Genomic DNA, 25,309 nt, shown 5'->3' on the forward strand with positions numbered 1-25,309 from the left:
AGTTGTCATGATTATGCAGGAACCTACTGGTTCCCTAGTCCATAGCTATTCCCCATTCCCACTCTCATTTTTACTGAAAGAACCCCATTTTGTGCCAATATCAAGCAGTCAGATGTTTTTGGAGAAGCTATGTCCTTCTTCAACCACAAAGAGGGAATTGTGTTGGTTTCAGCCAATCATGGTAACCTCCAATTCCACTATCCCAGGACTGATTTGAGCTTCTCCACTGGCCAGGGATTGGTGATCCACTTCTGACACATGATGTTTGAAAACAAGTCAGTGTTAACGGTGGCAGAGTGATTTTAGGAAAAATCTTTCTTGCTGTCTAAAAGAAACACATGGGAAAAAATATACCACTCCTCTATGTTCTATCTCTTGATCTTATATTTACTTTTGATGTCAGTATTTGGGGCTGGTAAGAATGGATATGAGCCAGGATCCAGAAACTAACAGGTTAGAAGGATATAAGGATCCTGGGAACATTTTAATGCAGTTGAGGTTATCAAATAATCTTCAGTGGAAATACTCAACATCTGGATTCCTTATATGAAAATAGTAATTTTCTTATTTCAATTTTAGCCTCTTTTAGATGAGTTTTAGTTATTTGCAGCAGAGTGTATCTTCATTCAGTGACTAGTTCTATTCTCAGGTAGTGTTTAGTAGGTTAACTGAATATATTTTTTTATAATCTAAATATATAATTGACTTAGTATTTCACATAGATAAGGTCAAAATACTCTTCTCAGCAATGGGATGAGTATTCACCAGGCAATGCTCCTTGTATGTGTGTGTACTGAGTCGTATCTGACTCTTTGTGACCCCAAAGACTGTAGCCCACCAGGCTCCTCTGTCCCTGGAATTTTCCCAGGCAAGAATACTGTTGCCATTTCCTTCTCCAGGGGATCTTCATGGCCCAGGAATTGAACCCACATCTCCTGTGGCTCCTGCATTGCAGGTGGATGCTTCACTAATGAGACACTGGGGAAGCCTGCTCCTCATATAGGTATATTCAAATTGTTATCGTTATCTCACTGATTCTTAAAATCTTTGTGGTAGAGAAAATGTTTTTTAGTAGTTCTCTCTTTTGAAAGACTAAATTGAAATTTACCAAGCAAGATATTATCTAAGGTGGTTCTTAATACTTTTAGTCTCAGGACCCCTTTAAACTCCTAAAAATTATTGAGAATAATTATTTGAACTGTGGTGTTGGAGAAGACTCTTGAGAGTCCCTTGGACTGCAAGGAGATCCAATCAGTCAATCCTAAAGGAAATCATTCCTGAATATTCATTGGAGGGACTGATGTTGAAACTGAAACTCCAATACTTTGGCCACCTGATGCGAAGAACCAACTCATTGGGCAAGACCCTGATGCTGGGAAAGATCGAAGGCAGGAGAAGAAGGGGAAGACAGAGGATAAGATGGTTGGATGGCATCACCGACGTGATGGACATGAGTTTGAGTAAGCTCTGGGAGTGGGTGATAGACAGGAAAGCCTGGTGTGCTGCAGTCCATGGTTTCGCAAAGAGTCAGACATGACTGAGTGACTGAACTGAACTGATTTCAAAATAAAAAGTTAAGAGCCCCAAGGACCTTTACTTAATGTGCGTTATATCTGTCAATAGTTACTGTATTAAAAATTAAAAGTGAGAACATTTCAAGCTATGTATATTTATTCCTTTAGAATAACAATATCCTGTTGCATAGTAATATAAAATATGTATTTTATAAAAATAACTTTTTTCTAAACTAATTTCTTTTGCAAATCTCTTTAATATTTAACTTTATAGAAAACGATTGGATTCTCTTGTCTGCTCTGCATTCAATCTGTTGCAGTATGTCATCCTGGTCGAAGTACATGAAGGAAATCTGGTCTCAAACAAGTATGTTTGGAAAAGAAAGCATTTTTTTTTAACCCTTACATGCATTCTAGAGATTCCACAGAAGTCCTGCATACTTCATAATCCACTAATCTAATATGGTCAGACGACACCAAAACTTTAAGGGTCCATATTGTTTCATTTTCCATCATCAGGTAGTCACAAGCAAATACTTGCAAAAATTAGAAGAATTAGAGCCAGTTCTCTGCCTTAAGGAAAATTTCACTCTCTATGATCATGATAAATGACTCATCTGTTAACCAACCAAATTTGACTTATCTTTAAAAATTATTGAAAAAAAATTCAGGAGACTAAGAGGAGAAGCCATGAGCTCAGAATCAGTTGTGAAATGCTTTATCTGGTAGTCACTAGGTTTCTCCAGGAATTCTGGGAGGCTCATCTTAGGTACATGGCAGGGTGCTCTTCCTGCCTGTCACTTGAAGTCAGGTATGGCTTTGTGATACATGGTGGAAGTGATATGTCTCATTTCTGAATGGAAGCCTTAAGAACCAATGGGCAGTTGTCATGTACCTTTCCTCCTTGTCTGGATGGAGGAGATTGTGGCAGTCTGAATAAGGAAGATATGGAGGAACTCCCACCCACCAGAAGCAAACTTTGCGGTTTTTAACTAGTGAGATTTTGGAGTTGTTTGTTCCTGATATGACATAGTCTGTGCTGCCTGATTCATTTTACCTTTTGATCTGTTAATAAAGAATGCCATAGAAGCAAACACTATAATCATAAAATTCTTCCTATAATCTTAACAAGCTAGAAGTCTAGATAAGGGTTATTTTGCTTTTGACCAAAGGTTTATAGGGAAAGAAATGTATTTAACGTGATCTTTGAAGCAAATCATAATGATCAAAAAGCAATGCCAAATTGAGGTGAATTTCTAATTATGTAGGCAGCATTTTGGAGTTGTTTTTATCAAAATAGTTTTCATTCATTCTAAAAATATTCATCTACTAAAACTATGTGAAGACTCTGCTAGACTCTAAGAAGGTATATCAATGGGATCCACCCTCATGGAGTGATTTATCACCTGAAAACTTTATAGAAACTATGAGTCTAAGTCAGACTTTAGCCCCTTATATTTTTTAAAAAGTACCATTTTTTTAATGATACATAATAGAATCTCAAATTAGCAATGACAAACAAAATTAAAGTTTCTTTTTCTCCTGTAAAGTAAAAATAGTTTAATGAGTAGACATTCTAAGGTTGGAATAACAGCTACTTTTAATCGGGGACCCACAGAGTTTCCTTCTCTCTGTTCTACCACCCCAAGGGTATGGACTCTGCCTTTGTTGCCCTAGATAGCTGCTAGAGATCCAGGCCTCACATGTACACACTGGGTATTCTGGGAGAAGAGACAAAGAAGAAGGGTAAAAGGACTTATGATTGATTATATTAAGAAGGTGTTTTTGGAAGTTGCCATATAACTTTCATTTTTATTTTCTTTGGTCAGAATTTAGCCAAATAGCCACACCTAGCTGTAAGGAGAATTGGGAAATAAAGTCTTTACTGGGAGCAGCCCTTTCCTTTCCTAAAAATCAGGGATATTTTTACCAAGGAATAATGAATATTGAGATGGCAACTAGCAGCCTCTGCCACACTGTTATGTAGCAGTTATTATGTAAAACTACCTGCAAGAAATTTTATCAGAATAATCCATAAATTAGTTGATTCCCTACTTCATACTTGGGGCTTCCCAGGTGATGCTGGTGGTAAAGAATCCGCTTGTCAATGCACGAGATGTAAGAGATGAGGGTTCGATCTCTGAGTTGGAAAGATCCGCTCAGGAAGGGCATGACAACCCACTCCAATGTTCTTGCCTGGAGAATCCTGTGGACAAGAGGAGCCTGGTGGGCTACAGCCCATGGGGTTGCACAGAGTCAGATATGACTGAAGTGACTTAGTACGCATGCACACTACTTCATACTTATAGATTCAGCGGGCTCTGGGAGTCTGGAGCTATCATGCCTTCGATCATAGCACTAGGTATGATTAGAAAGCAAATTTCTCTAAGTTTGGACAAGTGAGACAGGATAAATTGGTCTACTGGGATTACCCTTAATCATCGAATGACACCTGAAACGATTATATCTTGAAGGGAATCTTTTAGCTAGAGTATATCTTTTATAATTTTTAATATGTATAATCTTGAACTTATAGAAAGGTTGCAAGGGCCTCTATATGCCATTTACCCAAGTTCACCAATTGTTAAACATTTTGCCCTTTGTATCTTTCTCTCTCTCTATGTATGTATATATATATATATACACGCACACACTCATTTTTCTCAATTATATGAGAATAAGTTGCAGTCATTACACCTCTTTACTCCTAAACACTTTAGTGTGCATATCTTCTAATCAAGAACAATTTCTTTAATAATCACAGAGCAATTAACAAAACCAGGATATTCTACCTTGATACAATGACTATTATCTAATCCCCAGTAAATATTCAAATACAACCAATTACCCTAATAATGCCCTTTATTCCTGTTTTTCTTTTCTCCTATCAAGGATCCATCCAATCCAGGAATATACACTGATTTTAGTTTGCATGCCTCCTTAGTCCCCTTTAATCTGTAACAGTCCCTTAGTCTTTTTGTCTTTCATGACCTTGGCATTTTTTTCAAGAGTAGTGACCAGTTATTTTGCAGTTGTTTAGTTGCCAAGTCATGTCCAACTCTTTGTGACCCCATGGACTGCAGCACAGGCTTTCCCAGTGGCTCAGAAGTAAAAAAGCCTCCTGCAATGCAGGAGATGCAGGTTTGATCCCTGGGTCAGGAAGACTCCCTGGCAGAGGGTATGGCAAGCCACTCCAGTATTCTTGCCTGGAAAAATCCCATGGACAGAGGAGCCTGGCAGGCTACAATCCATAGGGTTGCAAAGAGTCAGACACGACTGAAGTGACTAAGCATGCACACACAGATTGTAGCACGCCAGGCTTCCCTGTCCTTCACTGTCTCCTAGGGTTTGCTCAGATTCATTGAGTTGGTGATGCCATCCAATAATCTCGTCCTCTGTGGTAAGGTGGTAACCTTCTCCTCCTATCCTCAATCTTTGCCAGCATCAGGGTCTTTTCCAATGAGTCGACTCTTGGCATCAAGTGGCCAAAATATTGGACCTTCAGCTTCAGCATCAGTCCTTCCAGTGAATATTCAGGGTTGATTTCTTTTAAGATAGACTGTTTTAATCTCCTTGCTGTCCAAGGGACTCTCAAGAGTCTTCTCCAGCACCACAATTTGAAAGCATAAATTTTTTTGTATTGGGGCATCACTGATTAACAAACAATGTTGTAACAGTTTCAGGTGAACAGCGAAGGGACATAGCCATGATTTATATGTGTTGTTTTTAATTTTTTACACATAACCTAAGGCTGATTCATGTTGATATACAGCAGAAACCAACACAATTTTGTAAAGCAATTATCCTCCATAAGCTTTTAATGTCAAATATATTGGTTTTATGAATTTGGAATTGTATAGTTCAAATAAACATATAACTGCTTTGAAAGATCCTTAAGTATTTTTACAACATTCAGGGAACTCAAATCAGTTTGGCTGGATTGTACCCACTCTGTACAGCCAAACACATAAAGACCTTGTTACAAAGGATCTGTGGTTTCACAGTCAAACTCCAACTCTGATTAAGCTCTGCACTGCAACAGGATTTAAGGCATCTATATTTTGGATGCAGAGGATTAAAGAGCCCACTTTATCTCATCACACTCTCCAGGAAACAAATGCTCCAGATATCAGCCTGGCACCAGCAAATGCTCCCTCCCCAGTTGCCTCACTAATGCCTCATCTTTAGGTAAACCTTCGCTGAGAGGTTTTCTTTTTTGAGGGGTAGGAGCTTTCCTAGTGGCTCAGGGTAAAGTATCTGCCTGTAATGCAGGAGAGTCGAGTTCAGTCCCTGGGCATGACAACCCACTCTTGTGTTCTTCCCTGGAGAATTCCATGGACAGAGGAGCCTGGCAGGCTACAGTCTATGGGGTTGCAAAGAGTTGGGGATGACTGAGAGACTAACACACACACTTTCTTTTTTTAATACAAGCATAGAAGATTCTTGGGGAAAAATTCATTTTAATGACTAACCTTTATAGGTATTTCTTAAAAACATGATCTATATACTTTATATGGGTGACATTACATAGTCACCATCCTTGATAAGAATATTCCTGCCAATTTCCTCATCTTCCCTTGGAAGGTCCAGATCATAGGAGAAAAAGTATTCAAGTGAATCTCACTCTTTTCTGTCCAAAATTGCTCTCTTCCATATTGAAACACATTTAAGAAAACACAGAAACCACAACCAAACTCTTTGGAGACTAAGCAGTCTAGTCCAGATTTGGTAAACATCTATACTTTGCACTTCCTTTAAAGAAAACAGAAAGCGCTGGTTTGGCTGGAGATCACTCTATGTGTTAATGAAAACACTCCACATGGCCCAAGTGGTTTGTGACTGGCAAGTGTTACTCACACAAGTACCCGAGAAAAGACCATGTTCCACATAGCATAGGAGGCAAGCTTTGTCCCATTCATGTCATTTGTTGATACTTTAAAGGCACCAATGTTCAAACTTGAGTTTCTCTAACTAGTCCTAGTGTCTATTTGTCTCTCTCTAATTCTGTTTTACAATGTCATGCCATACTTTAATACCCTCTCACAGAAAGTGAAAGATTATTCAGTGTTTGGGATAAAACAGACTGTAACTTAAAATTCTCCTTCATTTGGCTTAATTTCCATGTATTTTAGGTATTTATTGATCATATGCACCTTTATTTGATTAACTAGAACACTGAGGTCAGAAGGTACTAGATGAAGAAGTTAGACTTACATAACCCAATAGGAACAGAATCCAGACTGTATTTCAAAGGGCTTCTGATCACTCAAGATATTCAAAGGACTTTAGAATAGGCCAGGTGAATAAGGAACGTGTGCTGTTTTAACTCTTGGACTGACTCAGCCGTTCCAGAGAACAGTGTGAAATAAAGCTCTTTGAAATATAGAATTTTAAGTTATAGTCTATTTTATCCTAAATACTGAATAATCTTTCACTTTCTGCGAGAGGGTATTAAAGTATGGCATGACATTGTAAAACAGAAGCAGAGAGAGTCAAATAGACACTAGGACTAGTAAGAGAAACTCAAGGCCATATGGCCCAGTAATTCCACACCAGAATATATACTCAAAGGAATTGAAAAGAAATGCCCAAACAAAAATTTGACCATAAATATTCAGAGCACCACTATTTCCAATAGGCAAAACAGAAACAACCCAAGTGTCCAAAAGGAAGTTTCTTTCTAGAAACAACCATATCAAAGGCACTCTGTAGGGACTCTCATTCTATATGTGCATTATTTAGCTTCCAAATTACTTAATGAATTCCAGAATAATCTAAAAAGGAGGCAGGGTAGGTAACCAAGATGCACATAAAGTCTAACCAGCTGCCGGTGGCCCCTGGAAGCCTGCGGCACATCCACACACATGGTCCGTGCAGTATGTCAACGCAGACACTCTTCTCTGGAGTGGTTGAGTCAGCCTGAGGGTTAAAGGAGCACACATTCCCTTACTCACCTGACCTGTTCCAAAACCCTTTGAATATCCTGAGTGACCCCAAGCTCTTTGAAATACAGTCTGGATTCTGTTCCTATTGGGTTATGTAAGTCTAACTTCTTCATCTTGTACCTTCTGACCTCAGTGTTCTAGTTAATTAAATAAAAGGGCATTTTGTGAAGGAAAGTAGATCTTGGTGCAATTATGGCAGGCGGCTTCTTTTTCTTTTTAATAATGAGAAACATAATGGAAACAAAAGTTTCCAGTGGCCTACAGAGGCTTCCCAAAACTTCCACTGTGAAAACTGAATGCCTCAAGCCACACATGAGCCAATGGCTCAGGGGCCCACTGTGTGTGGTTTTCCTCTAGAACTGAGCTGCTTCACAGGTGAGCTGCTTCACTGTGACTTGATCGTTAACTGCAGTATCCTTGGAAGTTTTTCCTAACTTGGGAGGTCCAGATACTCTTCAATTACCCAAGACCATCATTTGCCTTGTTTGCTTCCCCTAGATCCAGAGCATCAAAATCAATTTGAACCTAATTTTGCTCTGACTTTGGACAATTTATTGAAATCACTTACAAAGCCTCAGTTTACCTATCTGTAAAATACCCCTCAGGTTTAGGGTAAGTCAACTGAAACAGGTGTTTAAAATGCTGTCATAAAGACATACAGATGGCCAAAAAGCACATGAAAAGATGCTCCATGTCATTAACTATAAAGGAGATGCAAACCAAAAGCTACAGCAAGACATCACTTCACACCTCCTAGGAAAGCTAGAATTAAAAAAAATGAAAAACAGTAAATGTTGGTGATGATGTGGAGAAACTAGAACCCTTGTATATGGCCGGTGGTAATGAAAAATGGAAACTGTGAAAAATAGTCTGGAAGTTTCTCAATAAGTTAAGCACAGAATGACTATATGACCCAGTAATTCCACACTAGAATATATACTCAAAAGAACTGAAAAAAAGTGCCCAAACAAAAATGTGAACATGAATATTCAGAGCACAACTATTTCCAATAGGCAAAACATAGAAACAACCCAAGTGTCCATCACTCGATGAATGGATAAACAAATGTGGTACATCCAAACAGTGGAATATTACTCACCCATGAAAAGGAACAAAGTGCCGATGCATGCTGCAACATGGATGAAATCTTAAAAATAATACACTCAGGAAAAGAAGCTAGATCTAAACAGCTGCTTATTAAATGAATCAGTTTATATGAAGTACTCAGAATAAGCAAATCCATAGAGACAAAAAGCACATTAGTAGGTGCCAGGGACTGGTAGGAGGGGAGGCTGGGAAGGGGTGTGGGGTTTCTTTTTGGGGTGATGAAAATGTTCTGGGACTAAATAGGGGGGATAGTTGTACAACACTGTGAATATTAAAATGTTACTAATGATACATTTTATATTACATGTACTTTATCACATTAAAATTTGTTGTTGCATAGTAAGCATTCCATAAACATTAGTTATTATTACTAGATAACTTTAGGCATTTTAAGTGTCCTCAGAATAAAATTATCTAATGGTTATTATCTAACAATATTATGCATTGGATTTCATTCTATTGCTTTCTAACTGATACACTTCTTATCTCCAACTGAACTGCGTGCTCTATCAGATAAGGATAAAACTTCATTATCCTTCGTCAAGCCATCCTTGTGCCTAAACAGAACTTTCTGTGTGAACTGATCTGAGAGATGCTGAACGTCTTACTTGTTCCAAGGTCCTTACCCCATGGACTTGCTCTGAGCTCCGAAATTCCACACGAGCAGGACTCTAATGTGTAAAGCACTATGACTCTACTGTTGAACTGCAGGCTTATTATCTAGAAGATAGTTAATAATTATATTAAATGTAATAATTAATAATTGCATTAAATGTAACATCTTAGTGAATTAAGTCAGTCACCAAAGAAAACATCTGAGGACATGGGACCTTGGTAGGGGATGAGTGAGGTAACAGTTTGGCCTACCAAGGTGATCTTCAGTGCGCAGTTCTGAACCACCAGGGCAGTGGGAGGAAACACCTGTGGAGGAGGGTAGCTGAGAGGAAAGAAATCTGAGACACAAATTTCACTTAGTTGAGATTTTGTGTTCCATATCATTATGTCTACCCCAATATAGCGGGTACCCAGTATGAAAACCAAGATGTTTCTTTAGAATGAAGTCATGAGTGAATGAATGATGTCTCAAATAGGTTTTAAAAGGCCCCCTTCTCTTTTTTTTAAACTTTTTTTTTTGTCCTTGCCACATGGCATGTGGGATCTAGTTATCAGATATCAAACCTGGGTGTCCAGCACTGGAAGCACAGTCTTAGTCACTGGACTACCAGGGAAGTCTCCTACACCCTCTCTTTTATCACCAATGTAACTAAAGTAATAATAATAGGAGTTAACATTTTTAGAGCTTATCATGGGCTAAACAACACATGTGATTATTTGATTCAATCTGCTCATAATCCTATGAAATAATTAAATTCATTGTCTTCAATCTACACACACACACACAAAGGACACTGAGATTTAGAAAAGTTGAGCAGTTTGCCCAAATTAAAGCCTCACAGAGTTGGGTCTTTATCCATCTAGAACCTTCACCCTACCCACTACACTGACTATTCTCACGCGCTCTTCCACTGTTCATGGGAACATCAGCATGTGCTGAATTGACGTTAGAGTATGAGTCAGAGCCAGCGGTAGCAAGAAGCAATCCCACACACTGTGGGGTGGAGGGCCACTTTGGTCATTTCCCTCTCTGCTCTTGACAGTCACCTGTATTTCCCACCTGAGCCTGGAAGCAGTAATTGTTAATATCAAGGCAAGATCATCGTAGCCACTATGAGGAGAGCATATCAAGTGCTCATTCCAGGTGGGCTGGCATTCTCTCTCTGTGGAAAACTAAACAGAAAGATGTCTTGAAATAATGTGATTGAAACTTGCAATTCCATCTGGCCACAGGTGATATTTGTTGCAAGCGCTATGTTTAGCTTGTGTGGAATATCCACAGCCCATTTTATTTCTTTTATTTTGTTTCAACATATTTACCGAGTAGCCATTCATGAGCTTCAGTAACACATAAGCTATGCCAGTTATGTTTATTTAATGACTTCTCAGGATAGCCAATGACCAGCAAACTTCAGACAATCCAAACACCTGGGCTGAATATTTCTTAGCATTGCTACTAACTATTGTATACATTGGGCCAGTTGTCCTTACACCTGTGTAGATTTGTGTATTGCATTTATGTGCTTTCAACACAGGTGAAAGAAAAGTAAGACTTCGGATACAAAACAACTGTGTGTGGAATGTCATACAACCAATTCATCTGGTAATATTTGGAATTTTTCATTCTCCACTCCAGTGTTTGTATAGTGCCTTCAATTAATCTGCATATGCATAATTTAGGAAGACATAAGTAGACTAAGTTGATTTAGCAATCACTTTTCATTCTATATCATTCTCTTCAATGGATCAAAAATTCAATATGGCTTTTATCTAGAACTGCTGCTGTATTCTTGACTTGTAGGCTTTTCCTTTCACAGCTAAGGCTATAGTTTTTCATCCAGTTAACTGTAAAACCTTAATCTCTTCCATGCTGTGATATTCTCCAGAGACAGTGAGCAGGGAATGTTTCAGGATTTAAATTCAAGAGTGGTGTGACCAGGAGCAGCTGTCCCTTTCTGACTTGAGCAGAGGCATGCAGTGACTGGGGACAGGTTACAATCCTGTCTATGCACATGTGGTAACGTGTTACTCCAAACACCCAACAGTCCTGGCTCCCCTCAACTCTACACACACAAACCCACATGCTGGCAAATGGCTACAGTGCTGCAACCAGATGGGTGAGTGGCCTGAGAGTTGCTGAGACCATATGATGCAATCAGAAATTTGACTTGCTGGAGATATTAATTACCTTTCATTCAGGTAAATACTATAATGTGCTCAGGAGGGAATTGTTATTTGGAGTGGACTCCTGTTCTAGAGCATGGGCTAACAGGAGACTGCTCTGGTTGGTCGCTTTAGGATCTACACTATCAACAAGGCTTCCTGAAAAGATAACTAAAGGACTCCCAGATTGGGTAGGCACATGTTTACACCAAGCAGAAAGTAACAACAACAACAACAAAATTTTCAAAATTTGTAGTTTGGTTTCTGACCTTTTGCAGGAATCAGTATCAGTTCAGTTCAGTCGCCCAGTCGTGTCTGACTTTGTGACCACATGGACTGCAGTACGCCAGGCAGATGGGCTCATGCATGCTCCTGCAAAGTGGCTTCAGTCATGTCCGACTCTTTGCAACCCTATAGACTGTAGCCCGCCAGGCTCCTCTGTCCATGGGAGTCTCCAGGCAAGAATACTGGAGTGGGTTGCCATGCCCTCCTCCAGGGGGTCTTCCTGACCCAAGAACTGAAGCTGTGTCTCTTACGTCCCCTGCATTGGCAGGCGGGTCCTTTACTACTACTCCACCTAGGAAGCCCCAATCTTGTGAGGTGAGGTAAAAAGTACATGGATGAAAATCCAACAGGCTGAGAATGGTGAAACCAAGGCGCAGAAAGACATTTATGGGTTGTTGATGAAATTTTGGAAGAAGACAATAAATATCCTTAGGGTTTAGAATCCATTAATATACTCTTCTATGACATGTAACTGAAGGTTTTCTAAACTGTTACAACCTATATTCATAAACTATCAGTCAAGTAAAAGATAGTTCTAAAATCTGTGATGTTAAATACTAGAGAAAGGATAATTAAAGCAGAAATATTTATCAAATACACACTATGTACTAGATATTCTTCTTAATGTTATTAGACATACTCATCGGAAAAGCATAACAGGCATTACCTCGGCTATAGTAGAAAACGTAGAACTTGATCTGGGCCCTGAAAAGTGGTTAGAATTGACACAGATAGTAGATAAGAATGGAGATCTTTACAGGGAAGAAAAGTAACCTGAACAAAAGTAGGGAGGTGTGAAAGGGCTTGACTTCCTCTGGAGACAGTAAACAGGTTTCTGCATGGAGAGATGATGCACTGGAGAGCAAAGACAAGTCAAGCTGGGTGGATGAGGCTTGATTACTGAAGGTCATGATAGTCAGAGGAGTTTGGGCCTGATGAAGTAATCAAAAAAATAATGACGGTCAAAGAAGGACTGTGAAGAAAATGATGGCAAAATTACATGCAGAATGGAATGGAGGGGATAGAGTCTGGGAATAGATGGGCCAGTTAAAAAACTGTTACAGAAATAATAATATTAATAGGACATTATAATAACAACAGCTAATGCTTACATGGCTTCCCAGATGGCTCAGTGGTTAAGAATCTGCCTTCCAATGCAGGAGACACAAAAGACAAAGATTTGATCCCTGGGTCAGGAAGATCCCCTGGAGAAGAAAATGGCAACCCACTCCAGTATTCTTGCCTGCAGAATCCCATGGACAGAGGAGCCTTGTGTGCTACAGTCCATGGGGTCTCAAAGAGGCAAACATGACTGAGCACACACACCCAAAACAAAACACAAATGCTTATATAGATTTTATTATAGGCCAGACTCTATTCTAAATGCTCTCCATATAGTAATCCATCTAATCCTCAAATGACTCTGTGAGATGGGTAGGAACACTTTCACAGATAAGGGTCTGAGCCACTGAGAGTTTTCCAGACTTAGCAAAGGTAAAAGTTTAGACAAAGCAGTAATACAGTAATTAAGTAGTAATATGGGCATGAGGGCTTAGGCTAGGTTAATGTATTAGGGATAAGAGAAAAGAGAGCCTAGTAAGCTCTGTAATCTTAATAGCATACTTCTTGCCCCCAAAGTCATCAACAGAAGCTCATAAAGTTCTCTTTGCCCAATATTTATGCTTCTAGAATCCCTTGTGGACCTTGTCTCTCAAACTTGCTTATTGCATCATTCAGGTTCTACGCTACAAAACCTTCCCCATATTTCTCACTGCTGTTCTCAGTCCTCTCCAATGGACTTGCTACTTTGATCTCTCAGTGGGTGGGTTGATGGGTGATGAATCCCAAGTGTCCAGTGCTCTGGTCACATGGTCACGGCCCACCCCCTTCCCATTCCCATGCCCAGGCTGCCTTAGATCTTAGAGCCCCAGACCTCCAGCTCACTCTGCAGGAAGAGCAAGCAGGATGCATGTGAAGGACATTTACAGAGGAAGATTGGATTGTTGATGAATTGAATGAAAGGATAATGTTCTAGACACCAACATCTCCAGTCTCCAGAGAAGTACTCTGTATTACCACCCATAGAAGATGTACTGTATTAGTATTACCACCCACAGAAGATGAGATCCATGATAAGATCAATCTGGATATGCAATGATAGACCTGTAGACTAATAGTGTCAGAAGGTATTCGTATTAGAGGGTTATTGAGTCAAATCCTATGTTGGGTTTGTATGGAACATGCAGGCAGAAGGGTTCTAGGGAGTTAATAGGTAGATGCAGCAGCCCAGTATGAAGCCTGGGGCCTCAAGATACTGGTTTGTGAGTCAAAAACCTAGTCATGGGAGTGAATAGTGAACTGGGCTGGGTGAAGCAAGCAGATATCAAGAGAAGAATCTTAAGGGCTCAGGGGACAAAAGCTCAAATAGGAGGCATGAAAGTACATAGAAACCAAGGAACCAAAATGGAGACTGAGAAGGAAGAGAAGAGGAGGAGAAGCTGGACACCAGGGCCAAAGAACTCAAGAAGGGAAGAGAGTTTCAAAGAGTTTTTAACCTGATTCAAAGTAGGACATCTTTGGTTGCTTCCAAGTTTTGGAGATTATGAATAAAGCTGCTATAAATATCAATTTGCAGATTTTTGTGTGGACAGAAGTTTTCAACTCCTTTGAGTAAATACCAAAGGGTATAGTTGCTGGATCATATGGTACTCAGCCATTAAAAAGAATACATTTGAGTAAGTTCTAATGAGGTGGATGAAACTGGAGCCTATTATACAGAGTGAAGTAAGCCAGAAAGAAAAACACCAATATAGTATACTAACACATATATATGGAATTTAAAAAGATGGTAACAATAACCCTGTATATGAGACAGCAAAAGAGACACTGATGTATAGAACAGTCTTTTGGACTCTGTGGGAGAGGGAGAGGGTGGGAAGATTTGGTAGAATGGCATTGAAATATGTATAATATCATATATGAAACGAGTCACCAGTCCAGGTTCAATGCACGATACTGGATGCTTGGGGCTGGTGCACTGGGATGACCCAGAGGGATGGTATGGGGAGGGAGGTGGGAGGAGGGTTCAGGATGGGGAACACATGTATACCTGTGGCAGATTCATTTTGATATATGGCAAAACCAATACAATATTGTAAAGTTAAATAAAATAAAATTAAAAAAAAAGAAACCACTAAACTGCCTTACAAAGTGACTGTACCATTTTGCAATCTCATCAGCAATAAATGAAAAGTTCCTACTTTAATTTAAATTGATTACAATTAAATCAAATTTAAAATACATTTTCTCCAAAGCACAAGCTCTATTTCAAGTGTCACGTGTAGTTAGTGGCTACTGCATTGGGCAGAGCATATACAGAGCATTCCATCATCGCAGATAGTTGTGTTGGACAGTTATGTTTTATAGATTCAAGGGATTATATTTTTACAGGATAAGTACTTGGTGTATGTGCTATCTGAAGATCAGAAAGTCTCTACATAATGCCAGAATGATCTGACACTTCTGTTCTTTTGCTCCTGTCATTAATTAAAATTTCTGCCTAAGTGAATCATTGTTAGACATAGTTAAGGTAATTTGCCACAATTCCCAGATGTTCCCTGCAGTTTTGAATGTCTATCAAATTGCTATTACCTTTTCATAATTCTTAATTCATAGTTAGGGATATGGATTCCCTATGTATTCCTTGAGCCTCAAGCTCTAGTTGAGGATGTAAAAGGAGAAGAATCTGAGTTCACTAGGAAATCAAGATTTGGTGGTTACCCTTTTGTCCAACTTGAATGACAGAGCATTTCATAAGGATGGCATGCCCTGGTATAAATAGAATACAGTCTCTGACTTAAGTAGGTACCTTAGAGCCAGTTTCTACTAGACCATAGCCTAAGACATGTGGAGCAGACCAAATTAACAAGAGCATTAAATAAATAATGGATATAACTTCAACTAAATAATCAAGTAGAGTAGATAAATAAACCCTCAATTGGCAGGATGTTCTTATCAATCCTATATCCAATCAATGTTGGCTGATCACCAGTCTTCTTGATGTAAATGGAACACGGTAGCGTCCATATGTTGTCCTCCATGTAGTACTTTTTTTTTTTTTACAGGAATATATGCTATTCTGCTGAGGATGATTCAATGTCATGCTCAGATCATGCAAAGTTGTAATTGCAACTTTAATAACTTTGCTGTATTTTGCTTTTCCATTGTAATCGTCATCTATACACTTATATATTTCAGAACTTTATGATGTTTCTTTCCAAAGATATAAAATAGAAATGCATAGCAAGCCTTGGGATAAATATATATAAGTTTTATGCCCCTGGTCCTATGCCAATGCCTTTCTGTTTTACATGCAAACACACATAAGCACACACACACATTCACAGGTGCATACACACCCTGGACCTTTAGCTGGGAAGAAAACCTTCCAGTAAATCCACTTACAATGTAACAGCAGCTTTTCATACTTTCCATTGCAAGACCAGAGGAAAACATCAGTATTTCTGCTCTCTTCAGAACTTGATAAGAATTTTTGAATGGTGACTCTCAGAAGACATTTTCCATCTTTCTCTCACTCCTCTATCTTTCAAAATGCTCTGAAAAGGAGCATTATGCTAATTTTTCTGTTGAAAATCATCCAGAGTTTCTTGTGAGTCATCAGTTGGAGGAGTAGTATGATTCCATGCTATGGCTGAGTAAACACGGAGATTTGATTTCAGACTGAGGACAAATTTCAAAGTGCAGATATAAATTACATAGTTGATCCTTTTTTCTCCCTCTTCTAAGCAATCCTACTAGGCATCCAATAAGAGGGTGAAAATCACTCCATATGAGTCCCCACTTTTCATTACATTTTTTTTTTGGTTGAAATAATTTCTTTCTTGAATGCCTCTTTCTCCCAACTTGGGTCATCTTTATAATTGATTTTTTTAAAGTTAAGTAATTTTGATTATTATTATTGTTTGGGTAATGAATGGGGGGTTTTCAGGACAAAGCACCAAGGAACTGTTCTTAGAAAGAGTTTCATACAGGAAGAGCTGGGGCAGACTAGAACACCCACAAATAGATCTTTATTTCTAACTATGTGGGCATATGGTTCAGAGGTAGATGAACAGAAACAGGCTACAAGGGCAGGAAGAAATGGCTGAAAATTACTTTGCATCTTCTAATCACATGAGAGTTTATTTCATTACCTCGTATTTTTCATTCCTGAGAAAGGGGTACAGGTCATAACCTATAGCCACAATGAAGCAAGAATACTAGAAAGGAGAAACATCTATCTAGTTATTTGGCCATTCAGCCGATTTGGGAACTTTTATGTGAAAGGAAGGAAAGAAGGAGACAATTAGAAGGAGGATGAAAACATATACCACTTAGAGGAGAGTGGGTAACCTGGGGAAGATTTTTAACTTCAAATCCTGTCATCTCCTTGACCATGTTGAATTAGTGCTGGCTCTCATTGAACCATTGACTCATCTTATGACCAAAGATAAACCACTTGATCTGTCTCTGAATTGCAAATCTCCTTGCCTCGTAAATTAAGGATTTGGAGACCAGCAGAACTTTAGGACTTTGTGAAAGGAGAGAGTAAGAAGAATGACCATGAGGTCCAATAATAACAATATTTTACTTCGAGGGCAAGAAAAGAGAGACTTGTCAGGAGGCATCTTGATGTCCTGGATCGGTGATGTATACTCAGTGGACTTGGCTTCTTGCATAAGTCTTTCCCACTGACTCATAATCCATCCTTCTATGCAAGACCTTGTGTATTTGCTCATCAGAGCAGCTTGAAACAGGGAGCTTGGATTCCCTTCCTGGGCATTTGCTTTGGTGGAAACGCTCACACAAACTAATGTGATGGAGTCTCTTTATAGGACAATTTGATCTTTCCTTTTATTATTATCAAGAGGAAATGCTGTTTGGTTGTAAAGATTTAGAGACAAATTAATGTCCTTTATAATGAAAGGTAGGATGGGGGAGAGGTATAGCAGATGCTGGTGTCCCCACCCTCAATAGGCTTCCAGCTGCCAACATTTGTGCCAAGCAAGGACCTTCTCTTGCTACTGGAGCCCACACCCCCTCCCATAGGGCAGGCCTGACACAGGCAGAATCATTGCCCCTCCCTCGAGCAGCCCTCATTCAATGACTGAAACAGCAACCGGTGGAAGTTGGTGTGTCAGTGTCCCCACTCCCTCACCCTTACTGGGTGCATGGTCTCCACTGGCTTTCAGGGTTTCCCCAGGAAAATTAGGCCCCACTCATATGGGAGATAGCAGGCTTCCCTTTACTGGGTCTCTCCTCCCTGTCTCTCTTCACCACTCTCCTCTGGCTACAGCCTTCTCTTCCCAGACAGTTACATTTGCTGTTTAGTTCTTATCTCAGCGTTTGTTTCTGTGGGACACCAAACTAAGATACAAGTCATTGGAAATTTGGCTAATCATACATAGTTTTATTTAAAAGGAAGTCTTTTTTTTTTTTTAGGTATTTCAAGATTTTGAGAAATGATTACAATTTCTTTTTTTTTTTTAGATTTTTTTTTTGTTTGTTTGTTTGTTTTAAATTTTATTTTATTTTTAAACTTTACATAATTGTATTAGTTTTGCCAAATATCAAAATGAATCCACCACAGGTAAAAATATCTGTGCTGGGTGTTCTTAAGCACTGTAGAGATATAAATCTTACCAATCTTTTCAAAACTTTCTGAGTCGAGATATTCAATAAAAAGTGTATGTTTGAATCTTCTGCAAGAGCGCAAGATAAATGCTTTCAATGTTTTCTTTCCTTTTTGATTTTAAATGAGTTAAACTTTAAACTGGACAAATCCCTTAACAACATTAAGATTTTTAACTTAGTTGTAAAACTGTATACAATCTGTCATCACCCAGAAGACAAAGTTGATATATAATTATCTCATTATTTCACACTGGCTCTCAATTCTGGTTCATTTGTACATCAGTTTCTTTTATTAAAAGGGAAGTAATTGTAATAGTTGCCACCCACTTTTACAGAATTTTCAATTTAATTGATATTTTCATGACACAATTCATCTATTGATATATTCTTTTTAATAATAATAAAATGATCTAAATGCATTAAAATACAGTGATGTAACAGCATATGATAAAAATGAAGTTTCTTCATGAAGACATGAAATTTAAAGATTGCCTGGGATCAGAACTTCATTCTGATACTTTCAAACTATGTAACCTTGGTCAATTTACTTAATCTTTCTGTGCCTCCATTTGCTTATCTGTGAAATCAGGATAATAACTGTCCCAAATATATAAAGATTCTGTGTGGATTGATGCAATTTTAATTGTAGAGCACTTCCAGGTGCTTGGCCCATGCTAAGAACTCAATAACATGGCAGCTATTCACATTTGGACCACATAATGTCGGTCTCCAGCTCCTTTCAGGAGCATTTTTCTTGTTCAGAGTTGGGTCATACCCTGAGACAATGTGAATGACCCTGGATCAATATGCTTCTTTTAGAGGATAACTGTGTTTCAGTGAGTAAATTTGAAGTTCTCTATCCTTTCCCTTCTTTCTCCATCCTTGATCACAGATTTAACCAAGAAATGAAAGACAATCATGATTAAAACACAACAAGATGTCTTCCTGAGATGCAGTACTTTCCTGAGTCTCTGCAGGAATGGTACAGGAAGAGAGTAGTTAATTTACTTCGTCATCATCCCCCTACCCTACATCTTCTTGTCTTGTAGCTTGACAGTGACATGGCAACTGGATAATCATAGTCAGAACTCCCCTTCCTCCTCGTCTCCTCCCACTTCACTGTCTTTCCACTGTTTTACACTTTCAGTTCAGTTCAATCACTCAGTCGTGTCTGACTCTTTGAGACCCCATGAACCGCAGCATGCCAGGCCTCCCTGTCCATCACCAACTCCCAGAGTTTACCCAAACTCATGTCCATTGAGTCGGTGATGTCATTTAACCATCTCATCCTCTGTCATCCCCTTCTCCTTCTGCCTTCAATCTTTCCCAATATCAGGGTCTTTTCAAATGAGTCAGATCTTTGCATCAGGCGGCCAAAATATTGGAGTTTCAGCTTCAACATCAATCCTTCCAGTGAACACCCAGGACCGATTTCCTTTAGGATGGACTGGTTGAGTCCATCAGTGCAAGGGACTCTCAAGAGTCTTTTCCAACACCACAGTTCAAAAGCATCAATTCTTCTGCACTCAGCTTTGTTACTCATTGTACAATGTGGTGCCTTTCAAATATGTATCCCTTTTGTGAGTCATCTATTGACTTGATTTGCTTGTGCTTTTTAATCTTATAATTTTTTGGTTGGCAGATGATAGTGTCTGACAGATTTTCTTATCCTAATGAAGGACCATGCAATTAGGGTGTTGTACATGTCATTGTCTTCATAAATCTTAGTGAGTTTCCCCTTATTTCCCTAAGTTCCAAGATTTCCTGGAAATATCATAGGTATTATGCATGTAAAGTCAATTTAAGCAAACAATACTGAAGGTAAGAAACAGATGTATAGAATTTTCCTCAGTATTCTAAAATTAATCCTTTAATTTTTTATTTGCACATATTAACTGAGTAGCAATTATGTAACTGGCACTGTCTGGTAATTCAAGGAAGGAGAAGCAGGAGAAGCTGGAGAAAAAGTAGAAGAAGAAAAGGAGGAGAAGGGAGAACGGAGGAGGAGGAGGGGAGCAGACATTTCTAAACCTTCATAAATTTATAGTCTTTGGGGAGATAATAGATAATTAGAGGTAAACAAGTACCTAGCACATTAAGTAAATAGTACATTAAGTAAATTCCTGCTCCCACAAAAGCCTGGACTCAAATCATGAAGAGTCTTCCCCTTCTCTTAATCTGTGGGCTGATGTGTGAGGCCTCCATAAAGAAATCAGTTTTAAAATTCTGATACTAGTACTGAATCTCTAAAAAATGTGAGAAGTCATTACTTCTCCCACATTTCCTCTTCCCTCTTCCCCAAAATACAGACTAGGAGTGAAGTAGAAATTTAGAAAAGAATGATAGAAATGCATTTTGGAAGATGCATGCTCAAATTCTCCTGCATGGGCCTGAGACCATGTCAACCGCACAGCTGATGATTTTTCCTATCGGGAAATGAATGGGATTAGCTGACTGTGTTTGCTCTTTCTTGCAATAAGGTTTGATGGGTGCTTTTTTGGGAAGGTAGATTTCACAAACTGTAACAAATGGAACAAGATTGCCAGGAGAAATATCTCAGTAACCTCAGATATGCAGATAACACCACCCTTACGGATAGAAAGTGAAGAAGAACTAAAGAGCCTCTTGATGAAAGTGAAAGAAGAGAGTGAAAAAGTTGGCTTAAAGCTCAACATTCAGAAAACTAAGATCATGGCATCCAGTCCCATCACTTCATGGCAAATAGATGGGGAATCAGTGAAAACAGGGGCTGACTATTTTTGGGGCCTCCAAAATCACTGCAGATGGTGACTGCAGCCATGAAATTAAAAGATGCTTACTCCTTGGAAGGAAAGTTATGACCAACCTAGACAGCATATTAAAAAGCAGAGACATTACTTTGCCAACAAAGGTCCGTCTAGTCAAGCCTATGGTTTTTCCTGTGGTCATGTATGGATATGAGAGTTGAACTATAAAGAAAGCTGAGTGCCAAAGATATGATGCTTTTGAACTGTGGTGTTGGAGAAGACTCTTGAGAGTCCCTTGGACTGCAAGGGTATCCAACCAGTCCATGCTAAATGAGATCAGTCCTGGGTGTTCTTTGGTAGGACAGATGTTGAAGCTGAAACTCCAATATTTCGGCCACCTGATGAGAAGAACTGACTCATTTGAAAAGACCCTGATGCTGGGAAGGATTGAGGCCAGGAAAATAAGGGGACGACAGAGGATGAGATGTTTGCATGGCATCACTGACTCAATGGACATGGGTTTGGGTGGACCTCAGGAGTTGGTGATGGACAGGGAGGCCTGGAGTGCTGTGGTTCATGGGATCGCAAAGAGTCGGACATGACTCAGCGACTGAACTGAACTGAACTGAACAACTGGAACAAGCTGGTCACAGGTGGTTCAGTGGTAAAGAGTCTGCCTGCAATGCAGGAGACACAGGAGAGGAGGGTTCGATTTCTGGGTCAGGAAGATCCCCTGGAGTAGAAAATGGCAACTACATAGTCCATGGGGTCCCAGAGAGTTGGACATGACTGAGCACACACATACACACACGCATGCATAACAAGTTGCAAACAAGCTGTTTGTCTGCTGTTTTGGGTCATTTTTAGAGACTAGAGGGGCTTCTGGATTGAACTGTCCTCAAATGAAGACATGGAGTTAGTGTGTAGCACAGTGGTTACGGCAATCCACTCAGGTACTACTGCCTGGAAATCCCATGGACAGAGGAGCCTGGTAGGCTGCAGTCCATGGGGTCGCTAAGAGTCGGACATGACTGAGTGACTTGACTTTTACAGTGATTACCATTTTTGTCACATAAGTGTCTGGAAAGACAGAATGCCACTCCTTTCTGTAAGGCAATAACCTAGTGTTTTAGGTTCATAGCATGACTGAACAGAAAGTGCAGTGAGCTCCCACACATCCTTGGAGCATCTGCTAATTTCTCCAGGACTGGTTCTCCAACTGCGAAGGGAGAGATTGATGTGGCTCCAGCAGGGAGACCAGGAATGTGACCAGGTGATCGTGCTTGTGCTCAGCCGTGTCCAACTCTTTGTGACCCCATGGATGCTCCTCTGTCTGTGGGGATTCTCTAGGCAATAGTACTGGAGTGGGTTGCCATTTCCTCCCCCAGGGGATCTTCCCCACCCAGGGATGGAAGCATCTTCTGTGTTTCCTGCATTGGCAGCCGGATCTTTTACTGCTGCACCACCAGGGAAGCCTGAAAGTAAACAAATCACAATGGGCTTGTCTGGGATAATGAGCTTAGATAACCTAGATGTGCATATAACTCTGGGTCCTCAGCCCCTAAGATAGAGGTTCAGAGGTAGTTGGGCATTTGGGAAAAAAAATCTCACCAACAGAGGACCAAAAACCTGTCTGGGTAATGTCCAAATGTATAACATTATTCTTAGTATAGAATAAATGAAGGCGTGGTGGAAAAATTAACTGGCCTTGAAGTTTCTTGGAGTCTTCAAACTTCCTTCTCCATTGCTTAACTTGGAAGAATCCAAATTAAGCCCAGTTCAGAGAAGGGAGTTGTTGCTGACTTTGCCAAGTGATGAAAGTCAATGTTAATGGGCCTATTCAGGGGCACTTGAAAGGAAGATGTGGTTTATAAACTAGACTTTGAAAGATGGGTAAGGTTTGAATATTCACAGCATACTATTCAGGGTTCAGTTCAAAGCTCATAGACAGATGGATGGAAATGGTAATTTATACTGACAGAGAGTTAAGGAGGCCTTTTCAGTGAATTGCCTTGAAGATAACCTGAGATTTAAAATATTTCAAAGAGGATCTCATCAAAATTACTCCAAAATTTATATCCTTGAGACCAATGTGGAGTCAGTTGAGGAAGCTTGAGGATGAAGCAGATTTCTAACATGTCATTTTAAGGTGCTGGTGTGACTGTGAAGCAGCCTGCCCTTCAGATGGGTGGAAAAATGAAGCAAACTGAAAGGGAAAGATGGGAATAGAGATTAAGAGATCACTCCCTGTGGAGGTCCTAGCTGCAATTGTAAGAGGTGAGGGTTCTCTCTGGAGTCCACAGAGTGATGAGTACAGAAGGCAGATAAGGAGATCATATGGATCTATGTGATGTGGGAGGCTAAGGAAGAGACAGGCCAGAACAGAGCAGAAAAAGAAGACTTGCAAGGCTGAAGGACAACTGGGGACCCAAAAGTCAGCAAAAAACAAAAGAGAAGGGGGAGTTTCAAGGAGCATGTGATCAATAGCCTAAAATGTTATAAGATCAAGTAGAATGGAAACCAAGGAAAAGCTGTTGAATGTTGTTAAATTTGAGGGAACAATTTCAATAACGATGGAGCAAAATGTCAGAACATGGGGAGCTGAAGCAATGAAAGGATGTTAAGAAAGATGTGATGTGTTTGAGCAGGAAAGGAAGGAAAAAGGTGAAAAGCAAAGGTGAATTTTAGGTGAAGCTTAAGATAAGCTTCACTGCCTCATAGTTACATGTACCTCTTCCAAGGCCCTAAGAGGAACACTAGCAATGGACTAGCATTTGATTGTAGGTTTTGTGTATTTCTCGAGAGAAAGATATTTTTCCTACAGTTTGTTGTAAGGCCATTTCCTTTCCACTTAAATTTCCCCTCCTCAGTATGGGATGCTGGGATACAAATTAAGGGGAAGTTGAATTGGAGATATACTTAGTTTGGATTTATTGGAATCATGGGATAAAAAGTCACATCTGGGTATAGTTAAATTACTGCTTGTTTACCAGATATAAGAATAGCTTTCAGATATATATTATAAGCTATTCTTATATTGAAAGAGTATATATAGCTTCTTCCTATTCTATCCACATCATGACATGAGGACATCAACAAAAAAATAGGTCAAGTGTTGTTTATATCCTTTTAAAAGAATACTTAAAATTTGTCATTTAGTGAAAACTTGAAATTCCCCTAAATCTTGTAACTCATATAGGAAAGAAGCTTGACAGACTCTTCTAAAACTGGCATCAATTCCAAAACTTAACATGCACTTCCCAAGAACAAGTTATGAACCACTTCCCAAATTTTTTTCAGACTAAATAGAATAAAAACCAAGGTCCATCAAGCATGTTAGAGGAAAATCTGAATTATTTTCCTTTTATCAATATAAAAAAATGCTATTACAAATGCTGCTATTTGAGGAATCTAACAAAGAATATGATGTTTCATCTGGATTTTTAAATCAGCATCTTAAAAAATGTCTAACTTGTTATGGTTTATTTATTTTCTCCTTCTAAATGTATGTGATGATTTGGGAGAATGGCATTGAAACATGTATAATATCATTTATATGAAACGAGTCACCAGTCCAGGTTCGATGCACAATACTGGATGCTTGGAGCTGGTGCACTGGGACGACCCAGAGGGATGGTATGGGGAGGGAGGTGGGAGGAGGGTTCAGGATGGGGAACACATGTATACTTGTGGCGGATTCATTTTGATATATGGCAAAACCAATACAATATTGTAAAGTTAAAAAATACAAAAAAAAAAGAAAGAAAAAAAAAATCTTGCACATTTTCCAATATACCTTACTGCCTAAACTAGTTAAGAATTACCCCCTTATTAAAAGAAAATTACTTAAAAAAAACAATAAATGTATGTTCACTTTTAAAACTAATCTTGTGTTATTAAGCTCCTACCATCCTAACCACAATAACTTCAGGATGTACCCAGTTTATATTGTTTTGTTTTTTGAGGGTAGAGGATAGATTTGAACCAAAATAATAGCCTACTTACTGTGACAAGCAGTGATTTCAACTTCCTAATGATCTTTCAAATTAAATATTACTGTGCCTGTTATATAAGTATTATAACTGTTATATAAGTGTATTATCATCAGCTCAACTCAGTTGCTCAGTCATGTCCAACTCTTTGTGACCCCATGGACTGTAGTACGCTAGGCTTCTCTGTCTATCACCAACTCCTGGCGTTTACTCAAACTCATGTCCATCAAGTTGGTGATGCCATCCAACCCTCTCTGTCATCCCTTTCT

At 39.2% G+C, this 25,309-nt stretch overlaps 1 long non-coding RNA gene across 1 annotated transcript in view; it reads left to right on the plus strand.

Annotated features, from left to right (window-relative positions):
• The first annotated feature begins 959 nt into the window (after positions 1-959).
• Positions 960-25,309, plus strand: part of LOC113898405 — a 100,872-nt gene continuing 76,522 nt past the window's right edge. Inside the window, exons 1-2 of the long non-coding RNA XR_003512636.1 lie at positions 960-1,003; positions 1,789-1,881. This is a non-coding gene — a long non-coding RNA (uncharacterized LOC113898405). The remainder of the gene's footprint in view (positions 1,004-1,788; positions 1,882-25,309) is intronic.

Source organism: Bos indicus x Bos taurus, chromosome 9 (genome assembly GCF_003369695.1).
Source record: "Bos indicus x Bos taurus breed Angus x Brahman F1 hybrid chromosome 9, Bos_hybrid_MaternalHap_v2.0, whole genome shotgun sequence".
Classification (NCBI taxonomy): Eukaryota; Metazoa; Chordata; class Mammalia; order Artiodactyla; family Bovidae; genus Bos; species Bos indicus x Bos taurus.